Consider the following 25,239-nt stretch of genomic DNA (forward strand, 5'->3'; position numbering starts at 1 on the left):
GCAGTATTGAAGTTTCATCATCCCAGAACCCATTGGTCCGGTGTTGAGAGAAATGACGTAACAACTTAGTTTCAGCGGCTTGGATAGTTCCCGCCGTGTGGCACTAATAGAATAAAATTTCAAAAGAGATTGCCAAACACTCGATATCATACTCGCTTTGTGTTTCTAAAGCCGAAAAGCTAGGTAAATTCACTTACCGGCGCTTTCGGACGCGTTTGGAGTCGCATTTGAAGCGTTATTTTACGCTCTCGCAAAAAGCGATTTTTCCGTCGCGTATATTTTTGCAGGTCGGAGCGTGGTCCGCACATTTCGCACCGTTCGCGGGCCGAGTGCGCCTGCGAGATTCCGGGGTCACGCGACCGGGTCGGCTGATTTACGGCATACGCGCAGTTGATGAAAATGAGCCGCCTTATCGCAGCGCTGCAGGCACATCACCTTCACGTTCCTGCAGTCCCTGTTCCGTGGCTCGTTAAGAGGCAGAGAGAGAAAGGACATTTAAAGAACGCTACCACATTCTTTGTTTTCGCTCCAGAGCAGCAGTCGAGTTCGAATCATTTGCATTCCGTGAAAGGCTCTTTCAACGTGGCTTAGTATTATTGTGTTCCACATGTTGCTCGAGATCTGGACCTGCTCTGGGAAGGATGCAATCAATTCAGGCGCTGTACCAGAATACATGTGCAGTTTATTTGCAGCGACCAGACCGGTGCGAGTTGTTTCACATTTCCACGGTGGACAAGCTGATGGCGAATTCACGTAATCATTTCCTGGCAGATTTTTTTTTTTTTTTTGCAAGATTCCAAACAACAACAACAACAAATAAATAATGATGATGTAGTGTGAGCTTTCACCGCTGAGGCAGCACCCTATTCCATTGCTTGCTTTTGTTGCAAGATTCCGAGCAATTGCGTTCGCTTAGTCAAAACGTTGCTATGTCGTGTATTCTCGTGGCGCTCTCCGAGTGCCAGGAATTTGCCCGCTAGCACTTTTTCCGCCTGGCCTGGAAGCGACCGGGCAGCGGATTGCCCAACCGTATCCGTTGTCGTCACATCGGCACCGCGAGGGTGGCGAGCATTGGCCCGCACGTCGAAGTTCACGTGGGTCAGTAGACGACGGGAGCCGAAGACGAGCGACCGCGATGCCCCTAGCGTGATCCAAGCGGCTAAAACCGCTAGATTCCCGGCACTCCATGTTCGGGTAGCAACGATCACGTTATACAGCGCAGCACCGACCTATCAATTTGAGAGCGCTAGGCCGTGTTGCCACGAAATGACCACCCGAATTCGCCATAAGAATACAATCATTGTTAAAGTCGGTAATGGACAGAAATAGGTGCAGCGGGACACCATTTGTGTAGTTATTCCGACTTCCCAGAACATAAAACAGAGGATGGCAGCACCTTGTTGGCTGAAAAATAACAACGATCGTTATTCCAAATCTCCTATTTCGAATGATTGAGTTACTCGTTGTTGCGTGCATCAGTGAAAGTCATAAGAGCAGCAGTGATACTCGTGTACCTATATTACCATCATTGCTCCTGTGCCACATTAGTTGCTAGCAGTTCGAATAATGGTGACCAGCAGCAGCAGGCGCCCAGAGAGAGATATTGTATCTCAAGGGCCGAAGGAGAGATACCGTCGTTCCCTGGCGCACAAACTTTATGAGCGCAGGGGGCGGAGTAAAAGAACTCGCGATGAAATTTATACGACGGCGTTTATTTCGCGGCTCTAGCGATATCTCTGGGAAGAAGCTGCCGCCTACCAAGGACTTCCATCTGTCGTCTCTCAAAAGATGGGAGAGAAAAAGTTTTTGCCTCGGAACGCACTTTTTCCTCCGAGTATAATCTTCGGGAGAAAAGCTTCTTCCTTCCCTACTGGCCAGCGAAAAACGCATTTATATATTGCTGGCCTCTTTGTTTCGTGTGGCGTATGTGAGGCATTGTTTGTTCTCCGGTATCCTCTTTAAACCCCGCGGGGCGATGGAAGCATATAAGTCCAACAATCCTAAGTAGACGGGCCGGTAAAATAAAGTAAGCAGCGGCACGCGAAGCTCCATCCCCTTTAGTATAAGCAGCGGTATCTTTTCTCTCCCCTAGGTTCGTCCGAGGAGAATACGCTGAGGGCGAATGTTTGAATTTTTTGCCCCTCCTCTTCATCCGCCATTGTCTTTGTGGCATCTGATTCTCCTCCGCCTTTTCTTCTTCGGACGGAGGCGGGTCTCCCTTCAGAGCCCTTCTTCCCATCTATCCTTCATGGTTTTCCTCTGCATCACAATGCGTGGTGTGCTGTGCAGAAGCAATATTCAACTGTAACTTCTGTCAACTGCTGTATCCCCATGATGCGGTTAAAAAAAATCATTCCCGTTTCACGAAAGCGCAGTTACACTCTTAAAAATGAACTTCACCGCATAGCACGCTCTTAGCCAACCATCATCTCGAATGATATCGTTATCTGCCCTGATTTGATGGAAACGCGAGGCGTACGGCTTTTTTGTGACACTTATGCTGGTCATAATTGTCACAGAAAAGGCGTACGCCTCCCGTTTTCAACAAATCAGGTCAGATAACGATATCATTCGAGATTTGGCTGGCTGAGCGTGCTATAAGGTGAAGTTCATTTCTAAGAGTGTAGGTGTAAAAAAAGACGGAAGTACTACAGTTATTAAGACACCGCTCGCTCAAATAAAATCACTCCTGTAACTTTCATACAAAATAACTCCTGTAATTTTCGCGTGATACGGTTTCACAGCACATCACGTGAATTGCACTTTGAAAGCTCGTATTCCTGGTAGTGATAATCCGTGGCTTTACGTCGCCAGACAACTCTAATCATGAGCGACGCCACAGTAGTTGGTCTGTGAATCCCCCCCCCCCCTCTGAGCTTTTTTTAACGACCGCTGAAATTTCAGCACACGGCACACCGTGTTTAACGTCTCTCGCGGAAGACTGCTTGCCTAAGGCAGCTATACGCTCCCACCGCGTTGCTGGCGTCCTCAGCCACGTTCGAGCCCGCACCCCTGGTGCCAGAAGGCGGACAAATTACCAACTGAACTACCTAGGCCGGTGCTCGTATCTCCGCCGTGCGCTCTATGATATGATAAGCGCCACATGGACAAAAGACATACGATAAGCATTCACACACATGGATCTTTATGCGCCTCTAAGGTGTGAGAATCTCCACCGTTGAGAAGTCAAAATCATTTCGAGGCACCGACGTCAATCACTCCACCTGCTGTCTCACGAATGTTCCTCGACTCACTCTCAACAAGAGACTAAAGAAACGAAAAAGGCGAATCACCGATATGTTGCCCGGGATACGAATCACTGATTCTGACCGGAACCTCTGTATACGACTCATTGGCAAAAAGTGAGACGGCAGCACATCTCAATTTGATTTGACGACCTTCTCTCATCTGCGGGAGACAATATCACTATGGCCGTCGGTAGCGCTCTTTAAAGAGAGGAGCTCATAATGACGGGGAGCGAGAAAAAAAGAACCGCGCTCATTTCTCCAGAGAAGGTGATGGCCTTCTCTCTCCCCCGCCATCGAATGGTCGCAGGGAAGGTCGGCTGGAGGTGCACCCTGGAATTCGTGACCACTTCTTTTGCTCCGTCTGTGTCTCTTTTTCGGTGTCCTCCATCCTTCCCATCCACCTGGTGATGGAGCATCGCCCATTGCTCCTGTCTTATTTTCCTGCTGCGTCATTTGTTTGCCCCTTTAATCACGAGACAGGCTTTTTTCTTCCCTTAGTCGTGTCCCAACGTTGTAAGCACCCCCATAATTTAACCTTTGGCACTTCAGCTATGTGGAGGATATCCTTCGCAGTTGGCTCTCTGGAATCTGCAATCTGGTGCTGCGGGGAAAAGGGGACGCGATAGAGATTTTGGGATATGAAGGATGTGTGCGGTTGCGTTGCGGCTTGAAAGAGCCACTGCGATGCATTTGAGCTTGGGAAATTTATATGTAATGTATGAACTACTTCAATGGCTGTGATGAGCACGTGACATGATGTTACGATTGTGAGACACGGTAGTATTTAAGTAGAGACCCAAATATATGCATGAGCGTTATCGATCACTTGCCCAAACATCAGGGTGGTGGTGGTGGTGCACATCAGAGAAAAAATATGTTGCATGATACCGCAAACTGCCACTCTACTAGGCGCTCCAGAATGAATAAAACAGAACAAAGAGTATAATAAAGACATTTTGCGGCCTATTGTGTTCAGTATAGGGTATTTAGTCACTTCTCCTGTTTTCCACGACGCCTATTCCTGTTGTGCACGTTCCAAATAACCTTGTCTTCTGCGTTCGATTCAGAACGTCATAGGTATGCTGTGCATCAGTTAATTCATTCGCTGTTGAGAACATGTAGTATGCTATTATGTAAATTGTGATTATTGCTACGCTATTTGGACTTACTGAAAAGTAGCATTTGATACGTATACGCAGGAATTTGGCGATCGCATGACTGCGGCATCCAAAATGGCACCGGTCGCATTGGCAGTTTTGATTCTTCTAGCTGTCTTGGCAGCCATGATGGCTCCCGTCTCCTCCTGTGTCCGCATGACATCGCATCCGTCCGCTCGAGTGGTCATGCTAAGCTTTGACTTCGAGAATAGAAATCAAAACAGGAGAGAAGGAAGAAAAGCCGGATTATATTCCAGCCGGAGATTCCCTCGGCAAAATGGGAGGAGAATCACGCAGCAGGAAATTCGCGATAAAAGAAAATGGATCAATAAGCTAAGTATTCTTCTGCGAAAGAAATACGTACAAATGCCTGCTCTTTGCGTGAAGCAAGTGTGCAGGAATCGGATTTGAAATTTCGTTGTCAGGGACTTTTCTAATGTACGGGTCTTAAAACCTTAGCGAGAAAGAAAAACATGGGCAGATATATCCCAGAAATACCACTCAGTAGAGTGAAATTGGACATTGGAGAAGAAGTCTTAGCAAGGAAGAAAGAACGAAAAGAGAAACCATCCGATGGAAGGGAAATAGAGATAACCTCTTAAAATCGACATTTAACTTCGCCATCAAAGAAGGTGAAATAGGTAAGAGCCTGGGAGGGCGCCAAAATTCGACTGGAAACATGTTTTTCCCTCGCCCAGTGTCGCCATTTCTTTACTCTTTGCAAGTGCTTCCCTCTCCTTTTAGCTGATGGTGGGGAGGGTTTTTGAACGCAACATTCGACTGTTCTTTTAGATTATTTGGTTTTGAATCCCTGTGCGTAGGGGGAGAAGAACAGGGAAACAGAATGGATGGACCAATCTCAGTCGGGGTCCGGGCAATCCCAGACGAACATTGGCTGCATCACGTCGTACTTTATGGTTTCTCTACTCTCTGCCTACGTGCATTTAAGGGAGGCTTTTCCCAGATGGAGAGAGGAGGCGGGATCCCACCTTTGGTGCAGAAAATAGAGGAAGACACGAAAGTGTGAGAGAAAGATTTCTCTTTAGGACGTTCCTCATCCATTACGGATATTCGTCCCTTTTTTTTAATCTTTGGCACGTTCAAAATTTGCCACTTAGCGGAGTCAGATGTTACAGGCGGCCATATCAATGGTCTTGTCGTGAACACTTTAGAATTGCCCCTATTCGCGTGCACCGTGAGGGTTGCAGGTTGCAGGGAATGCGTGGTCGCTGGGGCCGTGTGTTTGTCCCTTCAGCTGTCGTTCTTGTGGAAAGCGTCACCAGTGCAAAGTGCTGACAACGGGGAATTAAACGGTGCTGTCTTATGCGGAATTGTTATGCCTCTATATTTATGAATATAGGTGTACAAATATGCGAGACGGTTACTATACCAGATACGTGGCTAATACCCTGGCATTCGGATCCGAAAAATATAATAATAATGATCGTGTGAAGATGTGTGTACTTACGAAAACACTGACTGCATGAGACATAATCCTGAAGATAAGATACCGGTGTTTTTATTTGAAAGCAATGTGTAACAGCAGCTTACAAAAATAGGACGCTGCTGATAGTTTTTTTGCTCTCTAGATGGCGCCGCTCATTCGTGGCGGTGTGGCGTCCGGTATGATAATATGCGCTCTAGCCATTCACGCTTCCTGTCTAGCTGTCCAAACTCCTTGTTAGTTCGTATTGCAGGGACACACATTATTATTTATTTATTTATCTCCAGAGAACGTACATCGGTACGCGGGCCCACCTAAGGCTTGTGTCAACATTAACATGCATGGGCTTGCGAACATTGTAAGGAACTGCCATGAAGGCGGCAGAGATTAAGGACATTGTTAATGCTTTGGAATATGTGAAGTCGGAAGTACGGATCTCTTTGTCGGACTCAAAAGCCAGGTACAGGATATCTCCATCGTATGGCTCTGCTCGCCAACTTTTCAGGTTCTTCAAACTGCTAGCAACGTTCATCACCACTTCGCTCTGGATGGGAATATTATTTTCCAGCGGGTTCGTGTACGCAGTGATATTGCACGAAATGAGGCAGCAAATGCTGCCGCTGTCGCTGCCCGCGGCAACGATAGATGCGACTGCACTGTATGCCGTTTACTCATAGTGATGAGAACATTCCTTCCTACGGTACTTACTACTACGGTACGAAGTTCCTACGGTACTTCGCTGCTGCGAAATCATTTGAGTATCGTCGATCCCTGGAGTTTTCCATATCTCGTGGTGTGAGCGGGCCACGAGCATCTTTGCTGCACCGGCTAAGTCTCACTAATACCTCGCTTCAGATGTACGAGATTAGGGAAAATGACTCCCCCTATTGTCCCACCTGTGGCACGCTTGCGGACACGGAGCACGTCTTACTACAGTGTGCTGTTCACGAACGACAGCAGTTCGTTTTACGTTTGTCCATAGGCAAGGTTACGGTCCTTTGAGTGTTGAGAGTGCAATTTTGCAACGTTTGTCCATCGAAGCTCTTGGACATTTCCTTACCGGCACAGGACTGGCCTCTCTTCTCTAGCTGTACCATGCAATGCTGGTGCGGTGCATTTCGATGATTGTACACAAACTAACCACATTGCTTCCACTCTGGTAGCACTTTAGCTAGGTCTTTATGTTTTTATTACATACTCTCGCCCACGTATGAGGCAGCCAAGTTGAATGTCCGAAAACGTCGTTACCGTTAGAACCTTATAAGCATACTAATAATGCAATCAACGACATTTCCAACAACGGTTTGCTTGGGTCAGAAAATAAGACATCGTTCTTGCCTGTCTTGGCGCATGATAGAACTCAGAGTTTATCTCTTCCCTAGATATAGAACAATTGATGAAGGTGCTCTCATGTGCATGGACCTGTTAAGCGACTCTGTATGCTGTTCCGTTGAAAGGGAAACTTTGTATCGCTTGTCCATCACTCCTGTCAGGTGAACGTGATTACCGCAGATTGCGCAGACTGCAGTATTGCATGTCGTCGCTAGGTGCTCAGCGATTGATTTGTTTTACACGTTTCCTCGAAACGCTCCTGTAAATGCTACTTGGGATTTCAGTACAGCGTATTGGATCGAACGCCGGTCATGCATCCACCGCGCTCGTGATTGAACGGCCTGTGAGACGCTTCAGTATAAAGGTGGTTACGTGCCTTCATGTTTTACTTCAGCTCTTTTTGTTTGTGCTGATTTGTGCTTTTCACGCTTTTATGACTGAAATATACATATACGACTTTAACGGGCGAATAAGGACGAACTTGTTATTCAATCAAAGGAGGAGGCAGACATTGCTTCCTAGAACGCCGTGGAGTTTCGGCTCACGTTAGAGAACCTCAAGTAGCTCCGAATTGTCCGCAGCATATGCCTGCATAGGTGTGGACTGGCTCACATGAAGTTCATTATGTGCATATTTGGTTCACTAAAATTTGTTTGACATTTTGCCCACCTTCTTTCGCAGAAGGCTAAATTTCTCACGAGACGACCCAGTGAAGGACATATGTGAATCACGCACCCTCGTGTAATAGAATTCATACGCCTGAGGCATTACATGCATAAACTTAGTGTCCTACATGTGAACGAGTGTCGTTTCGCCAGACGAGCACGATCATCAATGTGGACAGCGAAACGGCCTTGGGGTGAATGGGGTGCACCTTCATAGTTGACAGCAATGTTGCCCATCCTTCGGCTTTTTCTTTTCTTTCTTTCTTTTCTTTTTTCTGCAGTACATTTTTTTGTCGTCCGATATACGAATTACCGTATTCGAGAGGGATGGTTAGGGCCTCTACGTAATGAGCGAATTAGAATCCCAGTTATTTACGTGCTAACCTGTTCGTATATTTAGCTATGAACAATTACAATATAGGCAGTCGACGCCACTGTCCTTTTCTCAGTGACAAAGCTTCTCCAGAGTTCTGCAGGGAAGTGTTGTAACTGCAGCATCCGTCTATTTTCAATCAGCGTGCATGTAAACTTATGCATGTAAATCCGCAAACTTAGTGTTATAGCTGTCATAAAGCGAATGAGCCAGATATTAAAAACTCCACGCGAGTTAGGTTTACAACTTGGTTCAGCTAAAACTCCCTCTAATCGGAATAAGTCGGGTATATACCTATGTCTTGCATGCTATTGTATTTAATTAGCTACACCTCCATGTAGGAAGTTTGCTTAATGAAGAAATGCATTTGAGCGCATGTCTCAAAGCCTGTCAATGCTGTATAGCCACCCGTCCATACCAGCTGAATAGTACAGTTATACTTGATTTTGGGTTCAACTTTCAGTTGGATAGTGCTAATGCGACTGACTTCATAGCGAGTCGTGGAAGTGTGCGCAATAGCGACACGTTGTGAAAATAGAAAAACGAAATCTCGAGAGCGTTGAGCGTCAAGCGGTTAAGCTTAACGAAAACACATCGGAAACTTTCGAGACGGTAAAGTAGGCCCTTGGAGAACATGCTTTACAGACTGCACACGTTTTAAGTGCACGGTGCAAAGCCTTTACCAACAGGTGTGGTATTGTCGAAGACTAGCCTTTTCCCGGAACCGGAAGTTGTCAAGCACAGACGAAATTGTGACCAACGAAAGGGATCTTGTGATTTATGTTCGAATGATGTCTACTGAGTTGTATTTGAATCATCACTTTGTAGACGACATTTTGGCCGATATCTTAGATGCGTAAGAAATTTCTGCAAATCTCGTTCCAAGAAAGTCACCAACGACGAGAATGAAAACTGGATGATATGGACTAGGGTGCTTCAATACTAGCTAATATTCAGGCACCCTAATGGCACCCTGGATGGTATAGACACATCTTTAAGCGTGTCATAACAGCCGGTGAATCGTTTCGAATATGGTTCTGAAACCAAATGACGAAATGCGAAACGCAAGCTCATCGCGTGCAAAAAAGTCGAGAACGAATTCAAGAGCAGTATTAGTTCATCTTTTTTTTTTCGGCTATCCGTGTATTGTTCAAACATATTTTTTCTTTTATTCAGTGTTAGCACCGCGAAGCAACTATGGCTATGAGCGGCGTACAGACGTGGACAGATGGAGAGACGACAGCAGGAAGCAGTGGGGAACAGGGGGTTAGTATGCGTCCTGGGCCGATTTCAAGGGGAACTTTGCCGACATTCGTCTGGAAAGTCTTCGGAAAACCCAGGGAAAACCTCAGACAGCACAGCCGGTGCCAGGATTCGAACCCGTGTCACCTCCCAGTCTCGCGGTGGGAAGCGGTCATCCTAACCACTCTACCACGGGAGCTGCTATATTGTTCAAGCAGAATTCGTGCATGAGGGTCAGTTAACTAACGGTATATTATGTTGAAGTTCCCGTAAAGCTCGGACAAAGGGTTAGGCACATGCCAAGGATATTCCAAAAGGGTATTGCAGTGGTTCCGCAGCCCCGTAATCGCCTTATCTGATTTCTTTTTAGTCAATATTTCTTTTACAGAAACCGAAATCCCACGCCAAAGTTGACATTCACACATTAAGGATGACACGAAAATGTCTCGAAAGACCGGCTGAGGATATCCAGTCGCTGAAGCTGGGAACGATGTCATATATGCTGGAGCAACGTCCTCTACGGCGTGTGGTTTCCCACAGGAGGTATTTCGATCCGGATAATGCTGATTTGCAGTTCATTTGTTAATATTCATATTTATAGCCCCAATCTCATTATTTTTAGACGTACCATGTAATCCTCACTGTAAAACACCGCGGGGCTTCGCATTTTATCGAAAATGTTGCCTATCGAGTTTAAACGTTTCTGTCTAGGGTGGCCGTTGATTCATCGTATAGCCGGATTCTACGACACCCGATGCTAACTTGTACTTGATATGCACAAATTCACCAAGTGCGACACACTCCTCTCTATGCGACCGGTGCGACTAAACTTATGAGGCGGAAAGCACACATCCATAAGACCCACCTGAGAAGTTCGGCGGCACGGCATGCCCGTTCCTCATTGGCTAGTCGTGTTGAGCTCTGTCGCGGCCATTTTTAATCGTCCGCCACTCGCCATGAATTCTGGGATGGAGAATCGTCGAAAACGGCCAGGATTCGTCCGCCCGCAGTCACAATCGGAGCGGAGAAGTTGGTACGACCACGAGCACTGGCACGGGTAGGCCAGGCACCGAGCGCTGGCTGTCGTCGAGTGGTCTCTCGCTGAGCAGCTCCTCGAGGAAGAAGAAACCCCAAGGGTGTCTTTGCCAAAGTTGGCGTTGGGAATTAAGACGCAATTAGCCATTAAGCGGCGCTGGCCAGGGAGACGCGTAGATGCACCCTTTCGCCGATCTATTCGGAGACTGGGTCATTAATTCGGGGCGGCGTGGTGTTACTTTTCTCGAGCCTCGATGGGGGCTCTCTCCGTTGGCCGTAATGGCTGCTGCTTCTTGGGCAGTTCTTCCCTCGCCCTCTTAATGGGAGCCACGGCGGCGATGGAGCTTTCATTTGGGAGCAACGCTTGCTTGACCAACCCCTGTTCGTCTTGGGCTTCATAAAACAGGGTGAGGGAAGGCAAGAGAGAGCGCCTCTGTTTTTGTCTGCCGACACTTCGATCTGTTTTCGCGCTACGTTTTCTCGTTTTTGTTTGGCTCGTACGTGTGTGACAAGGGAAGGTCCCCACACCCTTCAAGCTCACGCCTGTTACCGTCACGCAGGACGATGACGGGGCTGCTTCTTGTCTCCCGGCGGCAACCAGAGACAGTTAACTGGCACGGTTTCTGCGAAAAAGCAAAAAAGCACTTTTTGCTACGAGTGTTCTTCTGTGTATTCTGTATACAACATTCTTATGCGTCCCGTAAGTGCCCCTCCAGAAAGAAAGGGAGAGAGAATGGCAATGTCCTTGCTCTTCCGAAACTTTCACGATATCACCTAACACTTGCTTGTTGATAAACGTGGGGCCTTGACATTGGCGAAGACATTTCGAGCCGCTTTGAGTGACATTATTCGCCCTACGCTGCATGTCTCAGCAGATTTCTTCCGGTTTTGACGATATTTTTCACGTTTTCTGGCTAAAACTAAATCAGAATTTTTTTGCATCCGGTTGGACAATTTCAAAGTCTTCCGCAAGATCCATGTATTTTGTGCTCTGGCCTTTCTGCCCGCATGAAACGCTGCACTACAGAACGGCTGCTGTCGCTGTATTGCCTCAACCGACGAAACGTGTAAAAAAGGCTTCATAAGGAAATAGGGTATTCGTAAAACACATTCGAAACGTAGAGAAACGGCTGTCGCTTTTACCATACCCGTCGGTTACAAGAGTCGGTTACAACCCTTTTCTCTCTCTCTCTCTGTTCATGTTTGCATGTGTCTTCGGGGTTTTTTTTTTCGTGTTATTATAGCTGGGGCTACCTGTTGGTCATAATTTTTTTCTTGCATTCTAGTTTTTCCGATTTCATTTCTTGCGTAAATCGAGACCTTATTCCATTGCACGTTAGAACAACTTGCGCTTGTTCGCTGAATAAATTCCCGTCAGACTGTGAATACTCATTTACACTTCTTATCTCATTGGAAGCACTGTGATTTTGCAATATCGCGCGACAGTCTTAAAATAGGTGACATATCATAAACAGAACCCTTATTTCTAGATTACCCAACACTTTCTCGATTAATAGACAAATCGAGTATTCGCACAAGATTTCCAGCACGTACATTTCCACACAGAGTCTCCACCCTCACTAAAAAAAAAGAAGCAAAATCAATACGCCAAATATAACGATTGGCTGAACAAAATAATGACCGACGGATGGCAAACTAGCAGCAAGTCGTTGCATTCCTCGCTTGTCCCGTAAGGGCCGCCTGTAAAGCGTGCTTCCCCGCAATGTGAGTGCGCGTGAGGAAAGCAAGGTTCACAGGCACACACGTCGCTTCGTACTTCCGCATCCTGGCAAGAACCGGGTTAAGTTCCCCAACGAAGTGACACAATAATTTTTATCAATTATTTTTAAAAAATTATTTTATGATTTTTTAACGTACGGCGGGCTTATTTTGTTTCCTTCCTGGGGCGTTAGGTAGGGCGGTTGCATTTATCCCAGTCCCGTATTGTACGGAAGCAAAGGGAGAGACCACAAGAACCGCATCATCAATCTAAGGGCACAGAGACCTGTATAAAAGGGAGGTTCATCATACAAAACGCAGGAGAGTATCTTGGAATGAATAACGATGCCACGATTTCTTCGGGGAACTTGGAGGGTCTCCAAGTAAAACTTCACTAGCGTGTGTTATCTATCAGACAAATTGCCCTCGCGCGCGCTGCCCCATCTTTGCTCCCTCTCTGTATTTTTCTCTCTCCCTTTTTCTTTTTTCGTGACACGTGGACGGGCCCGACGCAACAGCACTGATGATGAATGAAACGGAGAGCTCCCCCCCTCCTCAACACCCGCTCCCTCTTTTAAAGAAAACGAAGTCGCGTTGCAGTTTGTAAACTCGTAGACTCTGGATGAGCGGTACATCACGTATTGAAAGCGTTTTAAGGGGGGATAAACGGGCGCCTGGAATTCGCGACCCTCTCAAGATGATCATCTTCAAAGACGTCACTCGTTTGGCGTTGCGTTTGTGGACGTCCCTGGGCCATTTGACATCCGCCGTTTTGCAGGCGTTCGAGCGAAATATTTCCATGTGATCTGTCAGAACACATCGGGGAGCTATCATCCCATGGCAGTGCTGTGTCATGGCTGGGAGGTCATTGCCCGGTGTTGCGCTGTTCAAATCACTTTCAAAGAAAATATGCGTTGAGGTGAAACAATGCGTGAAAGCGGAAATAATGAAGCATATCTGCAGCGAGATATCAGCGGAGATTATGACGTGCTTTCTTTGCATGTTATTCAACGTCTCAAGTAAGTACACTTTTAGAACGGAACTTCACCGCATAACACGGTGAAGGTCAACCATTGGAGAGAACGATACCGTTATCATTCTTGATTTGTGGAACGCGCGAGCCGTTACGTCTTTTTGTGACAATTAGCATAATTGCGTAAAAGTCGCCAGACGTGTACGCTTCCTGTTTTCATCGTCATCCCACTCATATATTAACCCACATGCACTGAGGTATGGTACCGCAATTGTTGCGGTGAATCACCTCATCCCATCGTCATTCATGCAGTTGTTGTTGTTCCTGTTTTCAACAAATCAGGGAAGAAAACGATGTCATTCAGGATGATGATTGGCTAGTGAGTGTTGTGACACCCTCTTCAGAGTGCAAAATACACTAGTACAAAATCCAGTCAGGTGGAAGGGATGTATGCTACCTCGGGCTCGATGCTAAACTGAACATACCGTTTGTTATCGCCATTTCAGATTTTCAAATGAACGTCACGATTGGCCATGTCGCGGTAGCTCGTGACGAGTTGAGCATCGAGGCCCTGGTCCGTGATGCGCCTGCGCACAAAAAAAATAAGTTATTCGAGAGCTCTTCATGGTGCAAGAACCTTCTATGAACCTTTGCTGTATCTCCGAGAACGAAATAATGGCTAAGGATCTCATCGCGTCCTACTTTTGAAGAACCTTTCAAAGGTGAAAAACACGGATAAGCCGAATAACTTTAAAAAGTTCTTTCTCGAACGGTGATTGTCTCGTGTATCATATACAGAGGAACAACAGTATAATCCTCAGACAGCGTATTGTCGAGGACGTGTTGGCGGAGCTAGGATGATGTGTGTTTTGCACGTTAACCAACCCTGCCTTCTTCTCGAACTCCAGAAAATGCGTCTTCAACACGGATTACATATGTAATCGCCCGACACTTGCCTCGTGAATATTCTTCTCAAGCCGATTTACGCCTTTGATCCCTCAAAAGCTGTCTCTTCATGCAACGAAAGCCGCTTGTGCACTTCTGTGCGTTTCTTCCTGGAAACATCGTCACGTCTGCCTTCTTTGGCGCTTTTGATCCGTATTTGCGCTGCGACTTACCGCGCTACAAACCTCATATTCATGGCAGCACGCCGTTACGTAACGCTCTTGGAGCAGCAGGCACGCATTTCAGCATCCCTTTGTGGGTATCTTGGGAGCTTATATGCGGAGAAGCCGTATCGGGAAACATTCTGCAAAACATGGATGAATGGCTTTCTTGGCCAGAAAGGAAGGTTTGCCCATCGTGTGTGACAAGGAGAAATGTGGCATATCTACCTATAATTTATTAGAGCGAGGTTTGTGCAAAGTATTAGGCGCTCTATCAGGCTCTCGCCAGGCGCACCCTGTTTGTCTTAGTTGGTGGCTGCGATTAGCGCCGCTTTCCTACCCTACGCTATCGCGGGGTGAGGAGAAATCACGTCTGGCTTCTCACGTTTTGCTTTTCCCAGCACCTGGCGCGCGATACACAGTGGAACACGAGAGGGGGGAGTGCATGGCGATCGAACGGATTTACTGTCGGTGCTGGTCTTGTGGTTGTTTGCAGGCGTGATGAGTTTGCATCTTGTCGCTGTTGGTTGCACTTTTATGATTAGTTTGTTCAAATCTCCTTAGAGGTGTTCTGGGAAATCTAGCTCGGCTACCGCCTGGATCACCTGGTACTTCGGGTCGTTATTGTATTTTATTGCGTAGTATACCGTTACAAAGCATTGGACGTTCTTCTTCTTCTTTTCTTTCTTTTACTCTAAGCTTGGTGGCAACGAGAGCAAGGAGCTCTCAAGTGAGGAGGGAAGCTGTAAGGGAACGCTTCTCCACCAATACTTATCAAGCTATTTCTCCGTCCAAGTTTGCATTAATGTAGGTCCAGCTAGTCCGTGTTTCGGTTAGCTTGTGTCGCTGTGCAAAGAGAGAGAGACAGAAAAGCTCCAAAGCATTGCCATGAATGACAAGAATATAGCTCTAGAGATGTCATGAGACACTTGGTGTTATGCTGTGAAATTATTCCCCAGCATATACTGCCTTTGGTAGTTATCGCATATAGAACCACAGCACGATGTTTTTAACTGCTACAGATCGCCAATGGTCGTTTTCCTTACTCCCTTCGTTCTCGTTCCATTTGGACTGCCACATTCCAATAAAGATTGTGGTGATTGTTAACACATTCATTGCAGCGACACAAGGCAGAGCCCGCAACTTATAATGCATTAGCTGGATCCGAGGTGCGTACAGGAATGTGGTGTGTTTCCTGGTGTCTTGTTGTTGTGCGTATGGGACCATACCTTCCCCCATCTAGTGCGTTGGTATGACGAATATTCTGCGGTGGCATGTGGCTGGGCATCGCTCTCCGTTGTGGTATGTTCATAGACTGGGATGTTTTTTCTCCCCACTCCTTTTGGGTGGGTATATCGATCAGTCCCGCCGCGTGGGTTTTGGTACTTTTTTGTTTACTACTGCGTATTGTTTGCGTAGTTTTTCTCGGCATTGCTTCCTTCGTGTACCGTATCAGCTCATCGTATATGTCTTGATCGTAAGCACTGAACTTAATTGACCGCATAACAGGGAGGGGTACAGCTTTCTTTGACGCTTATATAGAGCTACTTTAGTTGTCACGAAAAGGCGTACGCCCCGCTCTTTCCACAAATCTGGAGTGATAATTCTGTGCAGTGGTTATATGTCTTCATAGTGTTACGTGGTGAAGTTAGTGTTTTAAAAATGTAGCTTTAAAAGCGTTTTTCAAGGGTACTGCTAGCGCTCGCCGTGCGTCCTTTATTGTGCGTCATTTTCTAAGAAGCCTTCCGGCACCTCATGCCTTCCCTTCGAATGGCCTACTGCATATTCGCGCGCGTCCGCCGAATATACAATCATTTTCCTATCTATTGTGACCGTGTGACGTGTCTGCTGGAAACACATGTGCATGACGTTAATGCATAAGTGAGAGATCGCATGTGCCAAGCGTAGCGCGAGAGTGATGGAGCACGTGATTTCGAATCAAACATATATACGGACAGAGCAACGTCACTGAGTTGATTACTCATTGTTATATTAACAGTAGCGCCGTTAAGCACTATATGAGCTCATTAACGCGCCACTAAGGTGTAAATTCACGAATGAATCATGCTGCAATATACAAGAAAAGTGCATGCATGTGGTGTATAATATGGGACAACCTTTAGTGACAGCGTAATGCAATAATTTGCATTTCCTGCGTATACCGACGGCTGTGGTCTTCTTCCTAATTGGAGCCGAGCTGTACTCTGGCGCAGTGGGCCCCAGGGTTTCAGTTCAAAGTGGTCCCCGGTTTCTTCTCGAGTGGTGTTCATTTGTGCCGCTGTCCAGTTCCAATTGCCCGTAAGAATGCCCCTTCGATCGCTTACTCGATAATGAGGATTGTGGTAGCTCTCGGCCACCAACGTTCTTTGCTTTCTTCGTTGTCGTCCATTCCTTACACCCTCTGCGTGGGCCAGTTTGAGGATGATGGTATAGCTGAAACGCGCGTGCTACTGATGAAAGCAAAGCGCATGCTTTTCTGTAATATCGATGATAAAGTGAGGTGGTACTCGAACACCTTGTTAGCGTAAGTATAGACAGCATTATTGGACAGAAATTGATAATTGTTTACGAGGGAGAAAAATGCGAGGACACGAAGCTTGCTACGGTTACCGGAGAAAGATGTTCTTTAGTTTATTTTTCTTCTCCAATTCTAATCTAATATAATGTAATGTTTTTATTTTTTATTTTTTTTATTGTGTGTTAGCGCCGCGAAGCATGGTGCCTCTGACCGACGGACAGATGTGGACAGTCGGAGAGAGGACAGCAGGAAGGAGTGGGGGGGGGGGTGAATATGCGTCCTGGGCCGACTTCAGGAGGAACTGCGCTGACATTCGTCTTGAAAGTCTTCGGAAAACCCAGGGAAAACCTGAGACGGCACATCCAGTGGTAGGATTCGAACCCACCACCTCCCAGTGTTCAGCACGACCTTGGCTACCACCAACGAGCTCGCCCATGCCGCTGGTAAAATGATGTTCTTTAGTCGAAATACTGAAAGTGAAAAATGGGAATATATTCCGCATCACGTGTGGCTCAAACACTGAAATCTCATTATAGTTAGCGATGACCGTATTAAATGGTTGGAACAATACTGGGGATTCATCCCATAACACTCGAATAAGAACAAAAAGTGGTGGAAAGGGAAGACGAACTTGCACCATTCCTTATTTCCTGGCGTGGTACAGTCTTAGCTAGCCAAAAATAAATGAAAAATAAAAGAGCAAGACGAGAAAAGCACAGCCTGCAGTGCAGTAATAGGATATCAATACAGAGGCTTCCGAAGGCGTGCAACCCAGAGGCTCTCTATCAGAAACGGCGTAATGACACGTTGGCCGTGCGCACGATGTATGACAACCTCAATTTAACCCGGCGGAACCGGCGTTTTGCCCTCTTTAATTCTCGCTCCGGGCCACACACTCCCACGCGCGGAGCCACCGGTCACCGTAATGCCGAAATGTGTAATCAGGATCTCCGAGTTATACGATCTGCTCCCGTATATTTATATATGTGTTTTTATATACCTCGCAGTATTTATGATTTCGGCGAGGGTGGGGCTGGTTAGAAGGACATCGATTTTGGATATGGGCTCGCAGTGAAGGAGAGCACCATGTAATTCTCCCTCCCGCGATCTTTGAGAGAGAACGCTTCCGTTGCCATTATAATCACACAGGCTGACTGAGGAGGTGCGCCATCATCTCGTAAAGCGTTCGCGGATCGTTAAGCTCGAGAAACGGCCTCCCCTTTGTCTCGATGGAACCGTCCTAATGAGTAAAAGGGAGAAAACAATGGAAGAGGACGGTTAGATGTCTGTCTCATCAGCTGTCGTCGATCTTCACTTTCATTTGACTATCTGTCTGGCTTTCCTTCCTGAACCTCGACTTCTCTGTAATGTGACTTTTTTTTGTTACTGTGATGGCACTGGCCTTGTTACAAGGAGTAGATGTTATGATTAAACAACAGAACCAATATTACACAAGCAGATTTGGAGTGTGGATCTGACGATATACGGGGGAAAAGGCATTTTCTTTTTGAGTGCCTTGCTGTACCGCAAATGTGTCGCGAGGATAGGGATATAGAAAGCCATCGAACGAATATCGGGAGTTTTTCAATGCAGTCCGGACAAAAAAGAAATGAAAGGAGAAAGAAAAAAAAACAATTAATGGAGAACAAAGCTTTGCTTCTTTTTTATCGCAGTCAACTTGTTCCTGGCCGATGACCCTCTGCATGCGAACACCATGCTAAAGAACCGCTCTTGATTTTAGTGCGTAAACTACATTTTCATTTCTCTCGTACATTCACGGGCAACATGTTGATATCACCTAATCGACGTTCCATCCGTAATGATATTTCGTCGTAGAAGAATAACCACATTGACTGGATCTATTTATTACCCCTTCTCGCGTACCTACCTGTCTTCTCCACTTGCTCAGTTTCATGTGCGTATCCCTTATCGTATGAATGTCTTCTATGAGATCGCAACACTTCCTCCCCTATCAACACCATCATCATCTCATCCTCCTCCTCTTTCGTACCTCGTTCATGAATACATACGAGTACTACCGGAATACTTGAACACTGCAGTCCAATCACTTCGGCCTTGTGCTTTTATTTTCACTTTCCCCGTCAATTAAATCGTGTAGGTCAAGCGGTTTGTGCAGTATACTTCTGGCGGAGCCTAAGGCTTGACAATATACCTACATGTATTTATTTTTGTTTCGTTCTTAGTAGGGCGTCGTCCACGTGATCTTCCTGACGTCGTTCGCTTCCATGAAATACCGTACGGTGGTTACATTTGATACTTTCCTCACAATCCATGCAGCACTACAGAAGCGCAACCACTTCACGAGCGAGTATTGCTGTCGGCGCAGATTTTCTGGGGTTCTGTTTCATTTTTTTAAAATTAACATGCGTACACTCAAAATATTTTATGCAGAGAGTCCCGGTGCATTTGAAAAGGGAGCTCTTTCTCCGGCTGCGTGGGCAATCGGTATGGAGACACAGTATTTCAACTATCATTTAATATACACTTTGAAATATAACCCGTCGTGTCAACGTAGCACCAGCTGGCCGTACGTTTCTATTGTACTCCAACTATACGCAAAAAGATAAAGAAGAAATATGAACATGGAAGTATTCATTTCATGCGCGCATAGACAGAGCCGTGTGCGAAGCGCAACCCAGGCGCGTTCACGCATGGGTCAGCAACACAATGTGAACCTTTCCATTTGTGAGAGGCAACATGTGCAGCACCTGTTTTACGTTCGCGTTACAAAAATGCTTAGCCTTTATGCGACTCTTGCTTTTTCCCAGTAAATGTCGAATTTTTTTTACTGGCCTGCTACATTGTACTGAACTATATAGGCTGTCTCTTGGACAAGCACCGCCTCGCCATCATTCATCGGGAACCCGCGTCTTATATTTACGTAGCTTTATAACGCATTTGAAGAGGCATGTTGCTAAGGTATTGGATGGTCAGGCGGAACGCCTCTCTTGTCATACCAGTGCCCGTCAGTTGCGAAACTCACCATTGTTCGCTAGCTGCGCTGACAACGTCTTGTACGTGATGACCATCTAGTGAGATTCGAAAGATCATCCTTGCTTGAAAAGTCTGTGAGCTTTAGCGATGTATACCGGGGCATAGGTCGGCATTTTCCTAAGAATTCATTCAACATCACATCATGGTCAGTTTTCTGCAAAGCCCATCACATCACGTCATAAACCATCATATCACGAGCCAATCACTCAACTTCAACTTCCGAATTCATCACGTCATAACCCATAATTCAACTTCAACTTCAGAATCCATCATATCATAACTCATCATTCAACTTCAGAACCCATCATCGACTTCCAACTTCAGAAACCATCACCGACTTCAGATCCCATCATCAGAATTCAACTTCAGATCCCATCGCGGTTTTGAAGTTGAATTCCTATGATGGGTTCTGAAGTCGGTGATGGAATCTGAAGTTGAAGGTTGTGATGGGGTTTTGAAGTTGAACTCCAACAAAGGCCTACGTTGGGTGTGCCCGGCTGCAGGATTACGACGCTAGCGTCCTGCTCGCCTGTGTTTGCGTGGGTTTCCTGGTAGTGGCTGCAAAAGCGTAAGCGAAGGAGGGGTATGCTGTTTGGAGGGTGCGGTCAGCCCGCACTCGGTTGGACTTGGAAGCAGGGTGTAACAATGAAGGAGTGAGGGATGCCACGTTTGAGCTCCGCTGTCGCATGTGAACGGCGGAAGGTGTGTTGTTTGCGCGGTAGGGTTATTGCACAATGTTGCGCCCGTTGTTGACAGATAAGTGAGCGCATAGCACATTGCGCGTTCATGTGGCTTCGGGCGACCGCTGATGGGGTTTTGAAGTTGAATACCAACGAAGGTCTACGTTGATGTGCACGGCTGCCCGCTGCTGGAGGATTACGACGTTGGCGTCTTCCTCGCCCCTGTTAGCGTGGATTTCCTGGTAGTGGCGGCGAAAGTGTAAACGGAGGAGGGGTATGCTGTTTGGAGGGTGCGGTCGCCTTGCTCTCGGTTGGGCTTGGAAGCAGGGTGCACCAAGAAAGGAGGGATGTCCCGGGAGGGATGCAACGTTTGACCTCTGCTGTCGCATGTGAACGGCGGCGGGAGGTATGTTGCTTACCCGGTAGGATTGTTGCACAATGTTGCTCCCGTTGTTGACAGCTACGTGAGCGCGTAGCACATTGTATGTTCATGTGGCTTCGTACGACACCCTTGCCGGCCGGCACATTGCACGTTCATGTGACTGCGTACGACCGCTGTGTCTGCCGGTACATTGCACGTTCATGTGGCTTCGTACGACTGGCTTTTCTGTCGTGCCATTTTTCACTCGTGACGCGGGGGTATTAGCTTTGGCATCGAAATACATCGTGGCCTGTCACTCAGTATTACATGAGTTCTTGTGACATGATGCTTACTGACACTGGAAATAGCCCTCGGAAAAGTGTAACCCATTGTATTCTTTTTCCTCCGAGGAGGGTATATACGGACAAACGCTAAGTGAATTATTAACGACCGAGACATTTGGACACATGTAATACATACAGAATGTGAGGCGCAAATTGAAGTGAAGACTGCAAGGAGCCCGGAAGACCACCAATTTACAGTCCGTGAAACAGTTTCTTTTCCTCTCTCACAATCCGTGAATAAATATGTGTCGACACAGTTTACAACAATTTTCACTTTTGCCTGTTTTTATTTGATGTTTGAAACAACCTCTCATCATAATCACTTGACTGTAGTGTTAGTCACTTTTTGAGGCAACTTCGCCAAAGTATCATGAGCAAAGTTAGAAATTTCTATTTCGCCTCACGTCCAAGCAGGCAGAACGCACAACGCGGGCTCCTTTCTTTTTATTTTACTGCTGAAAAATCCGACGATAGTGACCCCACCCCTTGCATGCGCGCGGCGCCAGCAGCCTGTCTGCTCTGCCTTGTTGCAGCGCGATGTACTGGATGTACGCTACCACAATTCCGACGTGCTTCTGAGTTGCGTCGCAGCAGAGCGTCCGTTTGGAGTTCGTGGAGTGCATTTTTTAACATGGAAGGTGATAAGGCCACACATGGCAGGGTTCTATGAAATGTGCGCGGAAAATGGGAACTCACAGAACTTCGAATTCCAATTCTCGCTTTGTGCCCAATTGACAAGGTATATTCGGACCTCCGCTCCCAACTTAATTTCGGCATGGTAGCAAGAACTTCCATTTCTCACTTAATTTAATTTTGAGAACTTGAAGGTTGTAACTTCATTACATATTTTGCTTAATGACGTATCTCGTAACTAGCAACTTTTGGGTGGTAATTGACCTCTGCTGAAATGTACTTTATTGGCGATGAATATCTAAGAAATAGCAGCTGCGCGCTCTGATGGAACACTTGTGTCCGATGGGTGCTACATGCATGCGGAACACATAATTCCCCAAAACATGACCTATGCACCTCAGATAAATAAGGGACCTATAGTGGCCTCTGTGTATTACATTTAAAAGAAAAAACACGACCGAAGGCGAAGCTTCAAATCCAAACCCATCGAATATACATGTAGAGGAGGTGGAGTTCCTCTACATGAGCCCCGACCGGCGATGATGGTATGCCACGGAGAGGCGATGACGGTGGCCTATCTCCATGGCCGCGCCGGTGGAACTGAGGCCGGTGCTCCAGGCGCGTGGCCATCTTCGTCGTTGTCCACGGCCCGCTACAGTGCTCCCCCCCTCAGACGCGGAGCGGCGATAAGAAAGATCCAAGAATCACGCCTATACCGGAGGGAGAGAGCAAGAGTGACCGTGGATGACGCGCACTGCTGGACATGTCCACGGGCGGCACGGCACACGTTGCAGGCAGAGGTTGATGAGTGGGGCGGGAGCGGCCGAGATGAGGCTTGCCAGAGATGAACGTTGACGACGTCGAAGTCGTGATCTGGCGTTGGAGTCGTGGCCTGGGGTGCCGCAACCGGCACGGTAGCGAGAGCTCGTAGGTTCCCAGGAAGTGACGCCAGGTGAGGCTGCGTAGCCGTGAGGACTGCCGAGACGCCGGCTGATGCGTGCCGTGGCGTCGGCTGCCGCGACTGCCGAAACCGGCAGGCGAGCATGTTGCTCAGGTGTCGCGGCCGGCAGTGGGTGCGAGTTGAGATGCAGAAATGAAGAGGGTGGTGAGTGTGCCGGGGGCCGTGGACAGCGCAGGTCGGTCCCTGGAAACCGTGGAGCGGGTCGGTGGGCGCATGGGATGATGAGTCTGGACGTTGCGTGGTCGGTCGGATCGGTAGCGTGGACGGATGCGGTCGGCGTGTCGGTCGTGATGCGTCGGGTAATGGTGGTGGCTTCCAGGGATAGCTTGCCTTGGTAGTGCTAGTCGATTTTGTCAAAAATTTGGGATGGAGAAGGGCCGAATTGCTCCGAACTTGATGTTCATCGTTCGGGTCACCAAATGTAGAGGAGGTGGAGTTCCTCTACATGAGCCCCGACCGGCGATGATGGTATGCCACGGAGAGGCGATGACGGTGGCCTATCTCCATGGCCGCGCCGGTGGAACTGAGGCCGGTGCTCCAAGCGCGTGGCCATCTTCGTCGTTGTCCACGGCCCGCTACATACATATATACGCACATTATAGCTGTAGGCGAGCAAATGAGTCAAACAGAACAACCGCAACATGCAGACAGCGCGACCGCAGAACGCCAAATCGCCTCTCGATCTAATCTACCGCTTAGATTTGCAACATACAGCTGCCTCCGGCTACATGACATTGCCCTCCGCGCCCCACTACGCGAAAGAGTAACGCGTTCCAAACACTTTCCCACTCTGCGTCCGCCGATACAGAACGGGGGGGGGGGGAGGAAGTCCGCCAGGCACCTGCAGTGTCAGGCCCATACGCCCACACGCCCGAAGCGTTTATGTTCGCTCGGTGCACTCCAATACACATTTTCCATTCACTCCGTGAACGTCAGACATCGACTAAACATTGTCGGCTTCAAAACCTATTATGAGGACTCAGAAAACTACCCGTCATCTTCAAAATCCATTGCACAGACTTCCCCTTCAAAACCATCGCGCTGACTTCAAAACCCAACACACGGACTTCGACTTCCAAACCCACACACGCTGACTTCAACTTCAAATCCCACCACGCTGACTTCAACTTCAAAACCAATCACGCGGACCTCAACTTTAAATCCCATCACGCGGACTTTACTTTCAAATCCCATCACACAGACTTCAACTTCAAAACCCATCACGCGGACTTCAACTTCAAATCCCATCACACAGACTTCAACTTCAAAACCCATCACGCGCACTTCAACTTCAAATCCCATCATAGCCCTTCATTCAACTTCAACTTCACATCACATCATAGCCCTTCCTTCAACTTCACATCACATCATAGCCCTTCCTTCAACTTCACTTCACATCATGCCGTTCATTCAACTTCAACTTCACATCACATCACGCCCTTCATTCAACATCACATCATTCTCTATGAGGTGATGGTGAATGAAGTTGGTGAAGGCCATCATGAATGAATTCGCCGACCTATGCCGGGGAGAGGGCTGAAGACACATACACACATAAAACAAAGGGGGGGGGGGAAGCGTTGTCAAAGGGAACAGAGGACGTCAAGATGGAACAACGGCCGTTTTATAAAATAAAGTACTGCCGTTACTTAAATGATCAAAAACATCCAAAACTTTATTATGAGCGCTACGTCCAGTAGAAAAGCGCTTGAGCTTCGCTGTATACGTTATGACATTTTACATGCAGGGCTAAACGTTTTAGCAAAACCCTCATAGATGGCAGCGCAGGCTTCGTGTGTCGGGCTCCATGCGTCACACTCCCGCTGTTGGTAACGCCGAGGTATAGGCACACCATGCATAGCCTCGACAGATGTTCAGAGAGTCAGAATCGTAGAGGAGGTGATATGTTGATAGCAGCAGGTTCTGCTAGTCGTACGGGAATGTCAAACGTTAGCTCCATATGTTCTCAAGCCCTGTGATGTCGTCCAGCACAAGTAAGGTTTTGCAGAGGCGAAGCCACCAACTGCAATACAGGGATATAATGCAATGTAGTTGCGATGAAAGTAGAAAGCCTATAACCAAAATGATTAACGTTTCGCGTGACACACTTTGGGCATTTTCACTATTCCGTCACCGTGACACGCGAGAGCACAGATTTCGGCAGGCTGTGTGGCATGGACGAGACGGACGAGGTTGTCCGTTGGATTGTCGGTTGTGGCCTTGTGGCCTTACTCTAAGGGGAAAACAAAAGAAAGGAAAAGGAAAGAGTAAGTAAGAGTAAATGGAGTGTAACTATGACTTTTATACTCTTTTCTGGCCATCTTTACTCTGATCACCCGACCTTACTGTTCCGATACTCTCTCTACCCTGCTATGACGACTATGACGTTTTCCATACCACGTTGAATACGCAGGTTCTCGTCCATTGACTACC

General features: G+C 47.3%; 1 protein-coding gene and 1 long non-coding RNA gene across 2 annotated transcripts in view; one reads left to right on the top strand and one right to left on the bottom strand.

Annotated features, from left to right (window-relative positions):
* Positions 1-10,720, bottom strand: part of LOC135385704 (uncharacterized) — a 29,101-nt gene extending 18,381 nt beyond the window's left edge. Inside the window, exon 1 of the long non-coding RNA XR_010420480.1 lies at positions 10,327-10,720. This is a non-coding gene — a long non-coding RNA (uncharacterized LOC135385704). The remainder of the gene's footprint in view (positions 1-10,326) is intronic.
* LOC135385702 (POU domain, class 2, transcription factor 3-like) overlaps positions 1-25,239 on the top strand; it is a 264,054-nt gene that overhangs the window by 76,965 nt on the left and 161,850 nt on the right. The window lies entirely within an intron of this gene.

This window comes from Ornithodoros turicata, chromosome 2, assembly GCF_037126465.1.
Source record: "Ornithodoros turicata isolate Travis chromosome 2, ASM3712646v1, whole genome shotgun sequence".
NCBI classification, from domain to species: domain Eukaryota; kingdom Metazoa; phylum Arthropoda; class Arachnida; order Ixodida; family Argasidae; genus Ornithodoros; species Ornithodoros turicata.